At 41.6% G+C, this 18,477-nt stretch overlaps 1 protein-coding gene across 5 annotated transcripts in view; it reads right to left on the bottom strand.

Moving 5' to 3' along the window:
- Positions 1-18,477, bottom strand: part of LOC109040363 (uncharacterized) — a 148,525-nt gene that overhangs the window by 51,203 nt on the left and 78,845 nt on the right. The window contains exon 1 of one of the 5 annotated variants that reach the window (XM_072304114.1): positions 10,221-10,242. The exons of the other annotated variants lie outside the window; for them this stretch is intronic. The gene's annotated coding sequence lies outside the window, so the exon portion shown is untranslated. Of the gene's footprint in view, positions 1-10,220; positions 10,243-18,477 lie in introns of those variants that run through there. 5 annotated transcript variants of the gene reach the window in all.

The following is an 18,477-nucleotide window of genomic DNA, read 5'->3' as shown; positions in this document are numbered from 1 at the left end:
TGGTAAAAAAGAAAAAAAACCAAACAAATTGATGCTCTACGCATTCCACAGACTTAAGATAGCAACAATATGAAAAAGTAATTCTGTGGGCTGTACTTATACTTAAAATTCGGCTCCTCAAATAACTAGCTCTGATAGCTCGGTCAGTAGAACACTCGGCCCGTTGTCGGGTGGTCCCGCGTTCAAATCCCGATCAGGCCGGTAAAATTTGAAAGGTCGGATAAGACGGTTCTGGTGTAAGAGGAGTGAAGGAAGTAGAGAGCACATATATTTTCGTACAAATCGTGCAATTAATATAAATTTGTGACATTTTTTTTGCAATTTTAATTTCTTCCGAATACTCTGACAAGACAAGTCTTGTTCCCAGAACTAGACAATTTTGTTACCGTGACTAGACTTTTGACTTATGCAACAAGGAAGTCTTGTTCCCTAAACAAGACTGTATGGGTCCCACGAACAAGAATGCCTTGTGGATCAAATATAACAAGACGGTCTTGTCTGGGGGACTAGAATCCTTGTTTCTCGAACAAGGCACTTTTTTCAGTGTATGAACTCGAATTATCCAGTGGTACTAATTTTCATAATTCTTACCACCCGTCGTTTCATAAGTGATCAAAAATTGTAAAAGTACGTATTAAACTTTGATTTCGCATAAATTTTCTCAATTTCCATTAAGTCTCAATCCTTAAAGACGCTTGTTTACAATGCGCTGTCGGTCGTATTGATCAATCTTTCAAATGCATAGGTTGGCAGCGGCACTTTTCCAGTGACTTTCGTTTTACACGTTGTCGCCCTTTCGGGCCTTAAAAGCTACATACATCAAGTTGTCCATACCCTCTCTATAAAGGTACTCTGATGAAAACCGATCAAGGATCGTCGCGAATACCTTTTCAGCCTCTGTAGTACAATTTTTCACTCTCTCTCACTTCAAAATTTGTGCGAGGAATGGATCACTAGACAAGGCATGAATTTAAGCATTCTGAAACATGTTTCTTAACCAGAATTTCGCGCAACGGAAGTTACTGAAACCAACTCCAAACGAAGATATTGACGTTTTTATTTCACATTGGTTACGAGGAATTTGAACTGCCCGCTCACAAAAAACTTAAAGCTCTACGTGAGTCAAATCGCGCACTACAACGGTTTCAACAAGCTTCTCAATCGAGTAATGTTCATTTCCCACCATATGTTGTTCAAACTATAAGCAATTTGCTACAGCTGAGCCAAAGCGTCAAGATTGAGGTTGCCAGATTCGTATATCGCAGAGACTGTCATGATAACGTTTAGCGCACGATGTGAATCACGCAGAGCATTGAGATTTCATGAGCGGGTGGTTTGAATTCAGGCATCAAGAATCATTAAATATCTTTAGAAGGAGTTGATTTCGGTAATTTTCGTTGTGCGCGTTGTATTTTACGTGAAGTTTTAGCTAAGAAACATGTATTAGAATGCTGAAATTCGTACCTTGTCTAGTGGTCCATCGTTATCCCATCACCAACACTCAGTCACAAACACGACGCAATTCTACCCTCAATCCACTCCACCGGGAAGCGAGGCAAAACAGAGCGAGAAAATCGAATTCCGCGAAAGCTACGAAAGCTTTCACATTAAGTGCAAATGCACTCTGCGCGCATTTTTCAGACGTCGGATGATCGATGGGTCACAACCGAATAATCCAAAAAAAAAAAAAATGATTGATCTTAGCGAGTGAAAGTGTAAGAGTTTTTGTTTCGCGGCATCGACTTGCGCCGAGGATTTTGAGTTATTAATCATCTCGTAGGACGTGGCGCTGAAACGAAGAATGATGTTTTGAGGCGACGCGACGACAGAATGAGGTATTAATTAATCCAACCTCTTCGTCTCGGACGCGCTAAGGAGGAACGGCGTATGAGCCTTAGAACGTTGCTAAATTTCCTTAAATTTTCACGAATGAGGCTCAGACAAGGTACGAATTTAAAAACTACGCAAAACGTTTTCTCTTCAAAAATAGTCCCTGGGTACTATACATATAGTTATCTGTATACATCAGCCAGTTTTTTTTTTTTTTTTTTTTTATGAATTCTACTCGCAATTTGATCTTCGGGACCTGATAATGGAGATGTTGCATGCGTGAGGAATTTGCGATTAGACCGTTGATTCTTATGTAAAAGTTTGCGAGAAACACGATGGTGCCGCTGGTTTTCTTTAAAAGTATCTCCCAAGCTCAAAGAAAGCTCTCAAGTTGAGGCCAAAATGGAGGGGATATCCCACGCTATCCTGAGAGTCCACCTCTACATCAAGACAAACTCTCCATGCAAAGATAGGGAGCAAATACATTAGCAGTGATGCCGTGTTTTCAGTTTTAGAGTCCCCAAATGAAGTGGCAGCCCTGTCAATCTATTTGCTCCCTATCTTTGCATGGAGAATTCGTTTTGATATAGAGGTGGACTCTCAGAATAGCGTGGGATATTCCCTCCATTTTGGCTTCAACTTGAGAGCTTTTTTTGAGCTTGGGAGAAGATTTCAGAGACAACCAGTGGCCACACGTGTTTCTCGCGAACTTTTACATAAGAATCAAGAGTCAAATCGCAAATTCACACATGCAACATCTCCATTCTACTCGCAATTAGATCTTCGGGATCTGATAATTACGGATTAAAAGATTCATTTAACTTCCCGAAAAGACAAAATTCTGCCAGAAAATTGGCAACGCTCAAATGTTGATACGGCGTTTTAACCTAACCCAACCTCCTACTTCCTGCGTCTCGCCTAAGGTTCGATCGCGTTTCTCGCGAATCACTCTGACTGAGTGCTTTTCTTGATGAGTCCATGTTTCCCGATAAAAATCTCGTAAGGAAGGATGGGAGGGGAGTCAAATTACTTTCTGGAATGTGTAAGGGAGTCGTTTTTAACCCGCGGTGCGGAAAAACGATCGGAAATGGGTTGAATAAGATGCGGTGTTGCCGCCGTAACCTCTTTAGAGACTTTAGAGGAGTGACGGAAAAATTGGAGACTATTCAAGGAATACCAAAAATATATTCGAGGCATTCCAGGAACTTACAAGGAAATTCACGGACGCCTTGAAAATTGCCCAAAAATGGACATTAGCTCCTGGAGAATATAGGAAACTTTGTCCGATGTTTTTGTGTCCAATATCTTTTTGGTCCATTTTACATTTGTGCCAAGTAGACAGAACATTTGGCCCAAAAGACCTAACCAACCAAAAGACAATTTGACCTAATTGTCTTAATCCTCTTTATTATTTTGTCCTATAATTATCTGTCCAATGATCGGATTATTTTCGTCCAACTTTTAACGTAGGTAAATGTTAGAAAAGGGAAAAGTACCTGGTGTCTCAAGGGTCGTCATCGTAAGGACCTTAGAGGTTGGAATGTAATTTTCCCTTAAAAAGTGTATTCAGTTAGCTGTATCTCTACCGTACAACAGACCCATTTTAAGCAGGATTAGCATGTAATTTGTGTAATATTTGGAAGTTGATAATTGACGAACACAGGAAAAAAAAACACATTGGACCTAGAGTCCAGACTCTTGAAAATATTGACAAGAAAAATTACTCTTGATTCAAACGGATTTTTGCTTGAATCAAAACAAAATCCGCTTAAATTAAGAGGCTTGGTTCTTGATTTAAGCTAGATTCTGATTGAATCAAGAGTACTTTTTCTTGCCAATGTTTTTAAGAGTCTGGACTCTAGATACAATGTGTTTTTTTTCCAGTGAACAGTACCTCTTTTGGCGTAAGCTTATTTTGGTCTTGGCATACGGGTAAATTTTCAGGAGCACATTTTTCCTCTCCCTCTTTCCCCTTTTTTCCCTTTTTGGGCCCGAGAGGTGGGGCGCCCCCCCCCCCCTCTCTCCGTCCACCACCGCGGCCTCCGACGCGACGATAAATTTTATAAAATGCATACATAATTCCTTCCTCGAAACACTCCGAAACACGCTACCAACCAACGATCAACTGACTCGGCCATGTGTCAACCATCATGTCCATTTTCTCCGACACAGTCCGACACCCACTTCTACGCGATCCTGCGGTTTATCTCGCGGCACTCCCATTGTGCGCATTAAATTATGCATGAATTTTCCTCGCTTGCCGTCGGAAATCTATTAGATCCATCACGCACTCTTGACCACATCCGCCGAAAACCACTCATCTCCCATAGGAACTGCACGTGAAAACGCGGTTTTCGCAATTAACCGAGCGACGACTCTTGAAGCCCGTCCAGCCTCTGTCAAAAACCACTTATCTAAAGAATTGAAACATACGTTCGAGCGTGGTTCTTTACCATACGATAGCTCTCGAAGCCTCTTCGAGTGTCGGTCGGTCCGGGGCACATTCGCGGCTCTGCTTAGTGTTTACGGTACTTGAGCCGGATTTTCACGCGTCTCCGCCGTCGCTGACCACATCGATCGATTATATCGATATATATCGATAATTTTAATTGGAATCTGTAACGTCGCATTGAAAGTATCGAAGTTCGATTCTAAGGTTGCTGTTCGATGTTTTTGCTGGTGTTTTACGGGGCGAGGTTCTTGACAAGACTGCACAAATTGTGGCGATGATGGTGTCCAGTCACTTATCACACATGGTTGCCCTTTTTTTTAGCTTGGAGAAAATCCGCTCGGTAAAATGTTCGGTTTTTTCACTCATCGTTGAAAATATTTTCTAGGATGGTACCGCAAAAAAATAAAATAAAATTGTTCAAATAGGTATAAATCCATTTTTCGAAAGGGGGAAAAAATGTCGAGAAATGGGATTTTTTGGTAAAATTCACCGATCGTTTTATTGAATTCACATGCTGATGTGTTCATGATTTGTTCTAAAACCAAGGATTTCTCATGTGATAATCAATGAAACACTTCGTAAATACAAATACGAACCGTCGCCACATTCGGACGGGTGCTCCTGACTGTGGCATCCCTGAACCGATTGATGTAGTTTCAGAGGGAAAATTCAGACACACTTGGTCCATTAAAAAAAACCGCCTGCATTCTACGATAAAGCCCACTTCTTTGCTCAATCTGACAACGCAGCTCGCGGGTTCAAAGCCAAGTCTCGCTGACCGCGGTGCGGTGGTGTGGTCCAGTGTGAAGTGGGCTAAAGCCGAATCGCCAGCCTGCTTCGTTCGTGTCCGGCTGATTTGACTCGTGCAACGTTGCCGCGATGTGCACATGTCCCAAATTTCCGATGCCGTAATTTAGTGTGATTTGAGTTAATCAACCGGTAGATCTGGCAGCTCTGTGGGATAATTTGACTTGAGTGCTCACGACGACGCGCAACGGAGGGCACGTAATAAAAACGCTTTCCGATTAGCGAGAAATATTTCGTCACAGAAACAATTTGTTTGAATTGCAGGGTGCCACAAATGGCGGCACTGAGAGAGCATTGAGGGTCGATATGGGACACGAGTGGATCTTTTGTATAGAATTAGGATAAAATTAAAGCAACAGAAAACAAGTGCGGATCAGAAACGTCACAATATTTCTAAAATAACATCGACAAAAAAAAATTTTAAACCTTCTAAATTTTCGATGGCTAAAACATAAAATATTTTCAGTTTTCCTTGGCACTACCGTAATTTTCTTTCCACGCGCCATTAACATCCCTATACAGCCGTGAACGTTCATATTTAAACAAAACCACTTAAAAGACTTAGGAAATTATGAAGCTATTCACGGCGAAAAAACGCTCGGTTCAAATTGAACACCAAATGGATGTGCCAAATGTTATGGGTCGAGTGACTTAATAAAGTTTCCGGTTACAAGAATCGAAAATTAGCTGAGCTGACCGAGAACCTCGGTGTTCAATACGAACTGAGAAACTTCGATGTTCAATACGAACCGGAAATCTTCGATATTTAATAAGAACCAACAAACTTCGGTGTTCTATAATTATTGGACCGAGTTCATCAGAAAGGAATCAACCCACATTAAGTTGAAACTGAGAAAAAGAGGTTTGAAGTTTTATTCCTGCATAAGACGCAATGTAGAAAATAAACTTTACCACCCTTTTTTCACAAACCAATTTCTGTTTTCCGACTTCTAGTATTCAACAAGAGAAATTATACGGCTAGCGGAACTCAAAAACATTCTCAACTCAATTTTTTCGACTATGTGTGTTGGTTCCTTTCTGATAAACTCGGTCCAATTATGAACCAAAGATCATTCTCTATAACCAATGTTTTTCTCGCGGTGTCTTAAAAGAAGACGTGGGGAATCCTTAAGCCTTAAAGGTTTCGGGCAGTGACGTCAAAGCTTTGCGACGAATGCGACAAAAAGAACACATAAGGTTTCTGGAACAGTTGTCACATTTACCTTGAGATTTCAAGTGATACTCTCGGAATCAACCCTTCCCTCAATGAACCCGGCAACCCTTTTCCCTTTCATCAAGTCTCTCAACCTCGCGTGGGGCTCTCCGTGCACGTGTTTGGATTCTGAGGTTAAACCTGCGGTAAACAAACTCTCCCTTGCCAGAAAGCGAAAGGGTTCGTCCCGCAGGGTATCGACGGCGCACAGTGGATTTAGTCAATGGAGATGTTGCACGTGTGAGGAATTTGCGATTTGACCATTGATTCTTATGTAAAAATTCGCAAAAAACACGATGGTGCCACTGGTTTTCTCTGAAATCATCTCCCAAGCTCATAAAAAGCTCTCAAAGTGAGGCCAAAATGGAGGGGATATCCCACCCTACCCTGAGAGTCCACCTCTACATCAAGACAAACTATCTCCATGCAAAGATAGGGAGCAAATACATTGACAGGGCTACCACTTTATTTGGGGACTCCACAACTGAAAACACGGCAACCCTGCTAATGTATTTGCTCCCTATCTTTGCATGGAGGGTTTGTTTTGATGTAGAGGTGGACTCTCAGGATAGCGTGGGATATCCCCTCCATTTTGGCCTCACTTGGAGAGCTTTTTCTGAGATTAGGAGATGATTTCAGAGAAAACCAGTGGCAGCATCAAGTTTCTCGCAAACTTTTACATAAGAATCAATGGTCGAATCGCAAATCCCTCACACATGCAACATCTTCATTAGGGAGGTCGGGTCGGACATGAAATTCTTCACTTAAACTGCAAATTTTGATGTTTAATTTGTCATATTTTAGGATTTTAGGGGTGGTTCTAGAAGAGACTTTTACGAGGAAACCACCTTTAAAACCTCCTATTTGTATACACGGAGTTAAGGGCGTTTAAAGATTCCAAATTTTGTCCGACCTCTCCTGTTGACTCGATCCACCGTGCGGCGAGAGGGACGGGTAAGTGGGTCAAAGCTTCGCAGGGACAAAATTTAACCGGACACTTTCGTTTTCATTAAGTTTCGGGATTAATGGGTCCGTCGAACGTGTGTTTCGGGGTTGAATTTTATAGAATTGCAAATGTAATCCGACACGTTCGAACGCAGAGTCTCAGTCTCATGTCCGATTTTCACGCGGATAGCACGCTTTGTGATACATCGTTTGATCTGCCATTTAAACCTAAGGAAAAGGATCGATTATTAGGACGTTCGCGGCGAACTCTGCGATATATCGATTGATCTGCCATTTAAACCTATGGAAAAGGATCGATTATTAAGGTGTTCGCAGCGAACACCCTAATAATCGATTCTTTACCACAGCCCAAATGGGGAAATATCGATAATCGATCATTCACGCCTCCCCACTGTTTGAAAAACATGATGGGTGGCATTGTGTGTCGCGTTGGTGCACAAAATGGCTTTTTGGTTTAGTCCGTAATGTGCGTGGGACAACCTGATCAATTAAATAATGTCTACACGGAAAAAACAACTTAGCGCTGAGCCCGAAAACGTTAGGTAAAAGAGCGCTAACTAGAGGTAGTTTCCTTCCTTCACAGAAGTTACTTCAAAGATTAAATTTAAAAAAAAGAAGCTGTTTACCTCATGGCTGCAGGAATACTTCACACATTGCGCCTAACACAGTACGCTCGCTAAGCATATACGCGCCTACAAGAGTGCAAGATACTTCACGCATTGCGCCTGACACAGTGCAGCCGCTGCTCGCTGGTCGGCGCGTAAAGCATGTTAGCGCCTACAAGAGTGTAGGAATACTTCAAACATTGCATGATGCGTCAAACACAGTGCAGTCGCTAGTCGGCGCGGAAAGCATATTAGCGCCTACAAGACTGAAGGAATACTTCAGGCATTGCGTGATGCGTCAAACACGATGCGGTCGCTGGTCGGCGCGGCGTGAGAGTGAATTTGACTTCCTAAAAACTAAAAATTCAACGCGATTATTTTGGATCGAGAGTTTGTTTTCCAAGTCAAGTATAGTAACAGACTTACGAATTTAATAAGGGTGCCTTTTTTTATCAGGCCCTTTTTATCCCTTCTTCACCTAAAGTGTCAGTGCTCAGCGCAACGTTGTTTTTTCCAAGTAGGTATGTATATTTTGTGTTTAAGGGAGGGAGGGGGGTTGTTTCAACTATGGTAGGAACAGTGCTGCAATTTCCCGGAAGTAATCTCGAAATTCAAAACTTTTCAAATAATCGGAACTTTTCCCGGAATCTTCTAAATCTCCGGAATTTCCTCGAAATGTGCAGTTTTTCGCCAGTTTGACTATTAGTCTGGTCAAATTAAGGGACTTTTTGATCAAATTTGACGATCTTTGGAACTAAATCCGGGCGTTTTTCGGAATTTTCCGGAATTTTTGAAAAGATCGGAATTTTTCTCTTAACTTAGGCGAATCGGAATATATTTCCGGAAATCGGAATTATTTCGGAATCATTTGATAAAATGAAATGGAAGCACTGAGTAGAAATTCAAGAGATACAGAAAACCCAAGCAAAGACGAAAATTCCTGTCCTTTCATCCTCCAGAATTTCCTTGAAATTTGCAGTTTTCGCCAGTTTGACTATTTGTCTGATCAAATTTAGGGACTTTTTGATCAAATTTAACGATCCTCGGAACTAAATCCGGGCGTGTTTCGGAATTTTCCCCCGGAATTTTTGAAAAAAAATCGGAATTTTTCTCGGAACTTTGGCAAATCGGAATTTATGTTTCCCGAAATCGGAATTATTTCGGAATGCTCCGTAGAAATTCAAGAGATACAGAAAATTCAAGCAAAGACGAAAATTCCTGTCCTTTCATAGATTTTCCAGGAAAACTCATAACACCAACCTCCCCTCCCCTCCCCCCGATATCAGCTATCCGGAGTCCGACAAAATTCCAGCCGACGGAACTGACCTATTTACCCGCGGGCGGGGGAGGAGGGAGGGGGGTGGTTCTTATAGCCATTCCGGAACAGCTGCGCAAGAGGGTATTTCTGGACCCTGGAACCGGGGGGGGGGGGGGGGGCGGCGGCACCGGAAACGGGTGAAAAAACGAGCCGCTGCGACTACTGCACTTCCGCTATTTCTCCGTGGCGATAAACTGGAGACCTTCCCCCCCCCTCTTCCGAGGGTTGGGGGTGCGGGGGTGCAATAACGGCGAGATCTTAATATCCTGCTCCTGAACGGCTCGGCCGATAACACTCCGCATTGAACTCGCGGTTCGATCGACCGGTCACGAAAGCCGGAGATACCGCCACGGTTGGTCTTCTAACGCGCCGAGGACTTTTCCTGGCCGCCGTTAGCAACTTCGCGCGGAAATGGGTGCTGGGTGGGATGGGCGGAACATTACTATATGGCACTGGACACCCCCCCCCCCCTTGGGTCTAATTTAGAAAATGGGAACTGAACAGACTTTAACGGACGGAAACCGAATCATATTAAGATCGAACTGATTGTGAGTGGAAGATGTTTGTAGTTTCATTTCTGGATACTTGAAGACTAGGTGGATTGCATTTTGCGAAAGGAAACCAACAGCATTCCAGTTTTGCTAGGATTTTGCTACTTACCCTCTTAGCAAAAAAAGACTGAAATGATGCACAGCATTAAATTTACAAAGGTAAGTTTCGTCTTGAATTCATCGTTTATTCGGAGTAAAGATAAAACATATTTAGATGCTCAGTTTATACTTGCAAGGTAGAAAAAATTGCACAATCTTAGGGACATTGGATTGCTCTTGGTTCTTTTTTGCAGAATGCAATCCAGATATTAGTGATGATGTCCAACGTTTTGTTCGGGCAATTATTGAGCGGAATACCTAAGTTGCCTCCGGAAGGGAGCACTTTTCTGACAGGCTCTTTAAATTGAAATAAAAAGGAGAAATCGTATGAATAAGGTGGGAATTTAAGTTTCGAACTCAGCTCATATAAGATACTGACCAGGAAGAAAAATTATTCTCTGTTGACTGAATTTATTCCAGTACAGTAGACTTTCTTACGTGTGAATGAGTTTATCAAACTGAAATTGATACACGGAGAGAAGTCGAGCAATCTTACCTGGAACAAAAAAAGAAACGAAAAACATAAGTTAAAGAGATACATCAAATTCTTTAAGTCTTTAAGTCAAATTATTTAAGTTCTTTAAATCAAATTCTTAATACTTCTAATAGAGAAACTAACCGCAACCCACGAGAGACCCTTTACTTAGTCTATTTTTTTCTTCCTTAGTCTGTTAGAACCGCCCATTTTAACCAATAGGGTCATTTCATACTCCTTGTGTCTTCTTTATGTCCATTGCTTTGTCTATCAATTTCAACCATCAGCCCGCATATGAGTTTTACAACATGAAAATAACAAAACTTTGGCGTAAAAGTCCATGCTGCAATAACCTGAACGTTAACAGTGCCTACCTCAAAAGTCAGGGTTTACGTCGAAATTTTGAAATGACTTCATCAGAATCAGAAAGCCCGGAAAATTTGAACCGAAATCGACACCAAAAACCCCAAATCAGCCCATCTATGTCTGGAATACTGACCCCTAATTATGGGGGACAAAGCGAGAGCCTTCCTTCGACAAAATGCAAGTTCGCTACATTGACGTATATTGGCTCGGAAAAAAGATGTTTTCAGGAGAAAATTAACCCCAAGGAATTCAAATTTGATTTGTGATCAGTCGAAGGAAATTTGGCAACGTTTGAAGGCTCATACGGCGTTTTTCCTCAGCACGGCAGTATACAGACTGTATTTTTTTTTCAGTTAACCTAAAATAATCGAGGAAATAAAGGCCTTGTGTGTTAGGTTCGGGCCACCCTCTTTATCGGTACTTTTTTTCTAGCGAGCTAAACTCTTATTTTGCATCAGCTACACCTCCCCTTCTCCCCCTCCCCCATTCATATTCTTCAGCAAGGCGAAAAATAGAGTCTTCATCCCCTAAACACCCGAGCGGAGCGAGAATCAACAGGCGTCGAGCGTTCTTTCGGTTTCTATTTTATTCGAACGTTGGAAATGAGTGATCCTCCGTGACGCAACACTCGACTTAATTTCCTAACGACGCCTTTACTGCCACTCGTGAGCCCCCCAGGAGCTGAATTTAAGTCCCCTAAACCCTATTACACCATATTAATTGCTCGCAGACGCCCGTTCGACGGAGCTACTTAATCCTGAAAATAATCGTATTTCACTCTTCGAATTACTCGCACCTTCGGCTCGCGCTCGCTTGACTTTCAAAAAGCGGCGAGGGATTATTTTTACCCGCTCAGTTTTGTTTCGGAGACGAGATCTCGACGAGCGAGTGGCACGTCTAGATCATAACTCGACGCTGCGAGGGAGGGTGATCAAAGCCTCGGGGCTCTCTTAACTCGTCTTGAACGCCGAGTGATTTAATCCCCCGTTTAATCGTTTTTCATTCTTACGTACTCCCAGAGGTTCTCCTCTTCGCCATTATATTCATTTCACTTTGAGCTTCGCTCTTAATCAGACAGAGTGTCGACACTGAAGAAGAATGGTTGTACTCTGTTCTTGTATCGAAAATCAGATCGAGTCAATTTTAACTCTACTCGTGAGTCATATCCAGTCGAATCTTACATTATTATATAAAATCGTAATTTACACGCACAAAAAAAAAAATCAGATCAGTTTGAGAGCAGTAAATGTATGTATATCAATAGCAGATCACTTGCAGAGTTTCAGCAAAGAATCAACAAAAAATACACTCTCCCGATCATTTATATTAGCTGACGCCGCGAATTCGAAATTCGAATTATCATGGCATTGAAAGGCGAGCCCACGCGCTCCGCATGTATAGCGCCTTCGACATCCTGAACATACTGCAAGCTATACACCGTTATGCATACCGTCCGATATGCAAATTGCCTATACTGCGCCTGCCGGAATTTACACCGTGTTTTGAGATGTGCCCTGTACCCCGTCCAGGATGGCAACATTTCATGAAAAATATAATCTTGAAATTTCACGTGAAATATTTCGTGAAATATTTCATGAAATTTCAGAAATTTCTGAAAGATATTGAAAAATTCCGGTTCCTTTTCATGTTTTGCAAAATGTAAAAATTGTGACTTTCCTCTATTTGTGTGCGTTTGAGTTCGGGTTGCATACTCTAGCCCCGGAAAACTATGAAACATTTCAAAGCCTCATGAAATATTTCACTGAAATTTCCAAGCTGTCATTTCTTTCTTATGTTTCATACTATACCCTGACCCTGTCCACCCGTGATCCAAAGATTCGGCGATCTTGCACATTCTGCTCGCCTATAGCATTTTCCAATAAGCAGCAACAATCATCTTTAATTCTTGTTGAGCTTCGTGCGCTACTGCCTAGTATGTACTAGGGAGCTGTGGCCCCTGGCCGCTACGCGGACTAACCCCCAGAGGACGCTTCGCCCTCTCTTAGGCCCACTTTGACAAAAGGACGACAAAAAAAATGTAAAGATTTTTATACCCGACTCTCATTTGTCCAATCTCCCTCTGGCCGGGAGCGATTAGACATAGGGAGTATGAAGCGGTCTTATTGATTGAAATGGGTGGTTCTAATAGACTAAGGGAGAAAAAAATAGACTAACTAAAGGGTCTCTCGTGGGTTACCGTTAGTAAGTCAATTACTCACCTCCTTTGTCCATTGCAATCATCCGCTTCCACCAATAGGATCCCTCAATAGCCTTTCTGTCATCTTTGTCTATCGCTTTGTCAAGGTGTCTTCTAAAACAGGCTGGCCAAAAATCAGTACTTTTACAGTACTTTTTCGGTATATTCCCGAGAAATTCAGTCCCTCCTCAGGAGAAAAATTCAGTACTTTTTCAATACCTTCAACTGACGAAATTCGAAAAATTTCAAAAATTTGAATTTTCCGCTCAAATTGCGACAAAAATGTCCGCACTTTTTCAGTACTTCCGGACCGCCCTTGAAAAATCAGTACTATTTCCGGACTTTCCGGAAATTCCAGACTTGTAGACACCCTGTTTGTCTACTAATTTCAAGAATCAGCCCGCAGGTGCGCACGGTGCCTATACGGTTTACATGACCGAGCATTTTCCTCGGTGTTCGGCAACACGGTAACGAGAACCGGAAACAGCGACGCGACGGTATCAAATCGGGAACCTGGGATCTGGGAATCCGGGCTTCGCGTCCTCCCGTGGCAGAGAAAAGAAGAGAAAAAACTGATTGTGAATCCCATCTCGGGATAATTGGAGACTCGTGATGCGCGCGCTTCTGCGTCGGGATAACCCCCGTGGCGAAGCGTGAACGATCGATTATCGATATTCCCACATTTGAAACTGTGGTAAAAAATCGATTATTAAGGTGTTCGTTGCGGACACCCTGCTTATCGATCCTTTTCCATGAGTTTAAATGGCATATCAATCGATAAATCGCAAAGTGATAACCTCTTGCAACGATTGATTATCGATATTCCCCATTTGAAACCGTGGTAAAGAATCGATTATTAAGGTGTTCGTCGCGGACACCCTGCTTATCGATCCTTTTCCATGAGTTTAAATGGCATATCAATCGATATATCGCAAAGAGATAACCCCTTACGTTGCGTTGGCGGCTTCAGGATCGGTGTGTCAGCCTCTTCATCTTCCCGGCCAGAGCTCCATTCTACCGTGCTGAGGGAAAACGCCGTATGAGTATTCAAGCGTTGCTAAATTTCATCTCAGAAAATATTGATTTTCGAGGAAAGTTATAAGTATGTTTTCTCGAAATTTTCCAACTTTTTAGATGACATTGCAAACAAAACCCTCTGAAAATTCAGAAGAGGAATATTCCCAAATGAATCAGTGAGAACGAAAACACACCAACTCGGTAGCTCGAAAATGCCTAAGTTTCATCAAAGACAGTCAATTTTCATGAAGGTCATTGATGTTAGCGCATCTGTTCCAACTTGGACCTTTGAAGTATCCTTGACCACTTTTGCTTCGGCACCAAAAATCTTTGCCTTTGACTGTTTCCTTCATGTATTGTGCAGTTTTTTGTGTGTCTTGATTATTTTCATTTTTTCGAGTAGGTGTGTTTCCGCTCTCACTGATTCAAATGAGAATTCGTGATTGGTCGAAGGAAATTTGGCAACGCCTGGAGGCTCATAAGGTGTTCTTCCTTAGCACGGCTGCTTTAATGGTTGAAACGCGATAGGCTCCGTTCGGGGTGTCCTTAAAAGGGGTGCTCCGGCGGGAAGTGAAGGGTTGAAGATACAGCGCGGATCATTAGCTCGGGTCTACGAGCGGTTCCAACATCGATTCCGTTTTAGAGGAATTGATTGGGGTGTCCTCGTTGACACGCTGAACTAAAACTCTAAATTGAGTCTTTTTCAAGGGCCGGGAAGAAAGGGAGATAGAGGGTCGTTTGTGAAAAGTGGGTTTATCTGAAAGAGTTTCGACGAACTCGAACTCGGGAACTCGATGTTGAAAATTTGACACTTATTGCTCTCTTCGCTATCACGGCAGCACAGTTAAAAATGTCTGTGTTTCAGGAGAGGGAAGCGAAATCAAATGAGCGCTAACTTATTCGCGCCAAAAACCAGAATATCAGAAAAATCCAAAATCAATTTAAGGAGACGCACTCTGTTCGAAGAAATTATAGTTTCCCCGAAAAAAGTGCGAATCACATAACTTAACGTAGCCGACGTAACGTAAGCAGCGTAACGCAAACGCCTCTTGTAAGATTACCGCGTATTAGCTCATCGCGTTCCGTGTCCGACAGTGAATTCCTCGGCGAGCTCGCGGAGATGCGCGAGGACTCGACATCAACAACCTCGCGAAAGTCGCAAGTTCGCAAGTTTGCGGAGTTCGAGGTGGCTAGCGCATTGCCCTTTCCTCTCGCCATTGCCACCGCGCTGTCTATGCCGCCTTGTTCGGTGATGAACTTATTCTGCCGCGCTAAGGTAAAACGCTGTATGAACATTCCAGAGTTGCCAAATTTCTCCGGATAAAACGTGTATTTTTGAGAAGAGTTATGCATATGTTTCCCAGAAATTTTCAGATATGTTCGATCGAATTGCGAACAAACTTATCTGAAAAATACAAATATTCAACATTTTTGCAGCAAATTCAGGATGTCTACAAGTCCGGAAATAGTACTGATTTTTTAAGGGCGGTCCGGAAGTACCGAAAAAGCGCGGAAATTCCGCGAGAAGGTCCGGATTTGTTTTCATTTTTTATCATTTCGGTCGCAATTTGAGCGAGAAATGCAAGTGTTTGAAATTTTTCGAATTTCGTCAATTGGCGGCACTGAAAAAGTACTGAACTTTCCTGTTGAAGAGGGACTGAATTTCTTGGGTAGGTGCTGAAAAAGTACTGATTTATGAGCAGCCTGTTTCAGTAGACACCCTGGATATGTTCGATCAACTTGCGAACAAAATTATCGGAAAAACTCGAAAACAAATATTCAAAATTTTCTCAGTAAATTCGGTTCTCAGTAAAGGAAATGTGACAACGTCTAAGGGCTCATAAGGCGTTTTTCCTTAGCGCAGTAGTATTGTTCTCAGTCGGCTCATCTCCGCGACGCAATATCCTCAAGAATCTAGCGCCAAGCTCGTATCGACCGTGAGCGAGAGGCTGTGCCTTGGGCCGGGGTAATTGAACTCGGCAGGAAATGTCGCGTTCTTGGCGCCAACCCGGGAAATTCGAAAAATCCCGCGCCCTTGGAGTAAGTAAATCACGTTGTTTTCATTCCTCAAAATCCGAACGTGCGTCCTGGTGGATTTGCTGAATTTTCCGTTGAATAACGCGTTGCGACCAGTGGGAGATCCAGAGTGAGTTGGGGGGGGGGGGGGGGATTTGCTGATGTCATGTCAAGTGGGGGTCTGCGGAGTCTCATCCGGAAAATTTCCCAAAAAAATAGCCCCTACCAGATTGAATTTTAAATGGCTATTTGTGCAGTATTTGAAAGTGGAAAATTTACGAATAATACCCATTTTTGAGAAATTTTATTTTGATGTATGTGGTCCATTTCTTTGTGCGGTAACCTTTGATTTCTTCTTCTTCTTCTGTTGGTTTATTGGCTTATATTCCTTACTAGTCCAGTCAATCTAGCCAAAAAAAGGGTCTAACCTCGGACAAATTAGCACAAACTTCTCTTGTGTTTTAAAGCGCTCCAAAACATGTCTAGAGCCCCCAAAAAAAAGTTTACCATTAGCCCCCCTCGGGAACACAGTCAAAATTGCGTATGACAAAATGGCGGCCGTCTGAAATAACGGATAAATTGATTGTTGACTTCGTCACCGTTTTCCCGATTTTGCGTGATTCTAGTGCATCCAGTGAAAAAAATCATTCCTGTCGTTTTTTTAGAGTATAAAATTCTGCTCACGAATATATATTAGTTTTTTTAATTTTGACTTGTTGGTGCCGAGCTACGAGGTCAGACACCGAAAAAAAGACTAGAATTTTCTTGAAATTTCAAGTTTGGTTTGTAACTTTTAAGATACAGCAATGGAAGAATTTTTTCTCTCAAAACTGTTGGTACCATTGGAAAGAGCATGAAATTTTCTTTTGAAAACACATATTACATCAAAATTTAACTGAAGGTTAAAGACCTTTATAGGGCCTTTATGGAATGGTGTCAAATTTGACATTTTTTACTTATTGTAAATTTTGGCTGGAATTTCGATCAGTGTGAACCTTTTTCCCGAATATTCGACTATTTTTGAAATAAATTTTGTTATTAATTTGATAGCCATGGTACATAGTAAAGGGAGAAGCACTTAGAGGGATGGTGGACCCGGGGGGGGGGGGGGGGGCTTATCTGATTCGTTCACCGTTTAGACTATCGCAGTTAAAGATTCTAAGAAAAAAACTGCAAAACATCTATTTGTCGGCAGATTTTCATGAAATTTGGTGTATCCCAGTATATCGACCTAGGAAATTCGAATTTGACGTTACTTTCAGTCTGAATCAAAATTCAAGATGGCGGAAAAGAAGATGGCGGCAGTAATTTGTTAGATACCTGTTTATCGACTGATTTGCATGAAACTTAGTAAAACCCTGTATTTTGACCTAGAGAATTTGAATTCGGTGTTGGTTCTAACCAGAATTGAAATCAAAGATGGCGGGAAGAAGGTGGTGGCCATAATTTTTAAAAATTAAAGATGGCGCCCATAATTTGGAAACTACTTGTTTATCGCCGGATTTTCATGAAACTCAGTATACCCTGGTATTTTGACCTGTACATTTTGAATTTGATATTAATTGTAGTCAAAATCAAAATTCAAGATGTCGGCAAGAAGATGGCGGAAAAAAGATGGCGGCCTTAATTTGTAACATACCTGTTTATCGACTTATTTTCAAGAAACTTAGTATTACCCGGTATTTTTACCAAAGTTTGTCGGTTTCGGTTTGATGACATAAAAAGTTAATAAGAAAGGGTAAAAAAGTAATTGAGAGGCTTAAGGAAAAGGCGCATAAGTGCAGTTTTCGAAAAAATCGACATATTAGTGACTTCAACTAAATCTAGGTTTGAAATAAATTCTGTTAAAAATTCACTGATAAAATCCAATTTTTAAGCATCAACATGTGAGTTGGAACTTTCTCTCCGCCATGAGGCTTCATATAATTTATAAACTTTTAACACGTTTTTGTCGAAATAGCGAAAACTGCACTTATGCGCCTTGTCCTTCAAGCCCCCCCCCCCCCCCCAATTGAGGATATAAATGTGAAAATGCAATTTTTTCAGTAACGTCGAATATTTAATTGACACAAATTGAGAAATATAAAGGTGAGTAATGAACTCTCTAAGATGCAACAAAATTTTAAAGGCAATTCCAGAGAAAACGGCCTTTTAAACTTTCATACCCAAGTTGTTTTGAAAATTTACTTCCTCACAATATGTCATTACTTTAAGTTCTTAGTTGAGATTCAAAGCCAACGAGTTCTCGAAAACCCTTACCTATTCTCTTTTACTAAGCATCAGAATCGATTCATTGTTTCCCTGTTGCATTGATAGATTGATTGATAATCCGGTGGAGGAAAGAGAGGGGAATTTTTCATTCTTACATCAGTTAAGCAATTTCGGAAAGGACTATTTGAATAACTAATTATCTTCATTTTCCGCTTCCTTTTTGCTATCATGTTTCATTGATTTACAATTGGCTTTAGCAACAGGTTTCCTGATCTCGGTGAACCAGATCTCACATCTTATTTAGTAAACAACACAGGCAAGCAGGCCCGCATACTTATTGAATATATTGAAAGG

The sequence above is a fragment of the Bemisia tabaci genome, chromosome 9 (assembly GCF_918797505.1).
Source record: "Bemisia tabaci chromosome 9, PGI_BMITA_v3".
NCBI classification, from domain to species: Eukaryota; Metazoa; Arthropoda; class Insecta; order Hemiptera; family Aleyrodidae; genus Bemisia; species Bemisia tabaci.
Note: the sequence above shows the minus strand (reverse complement) of the source record. Positions and strands in the feature narration are given on the sequence as shown.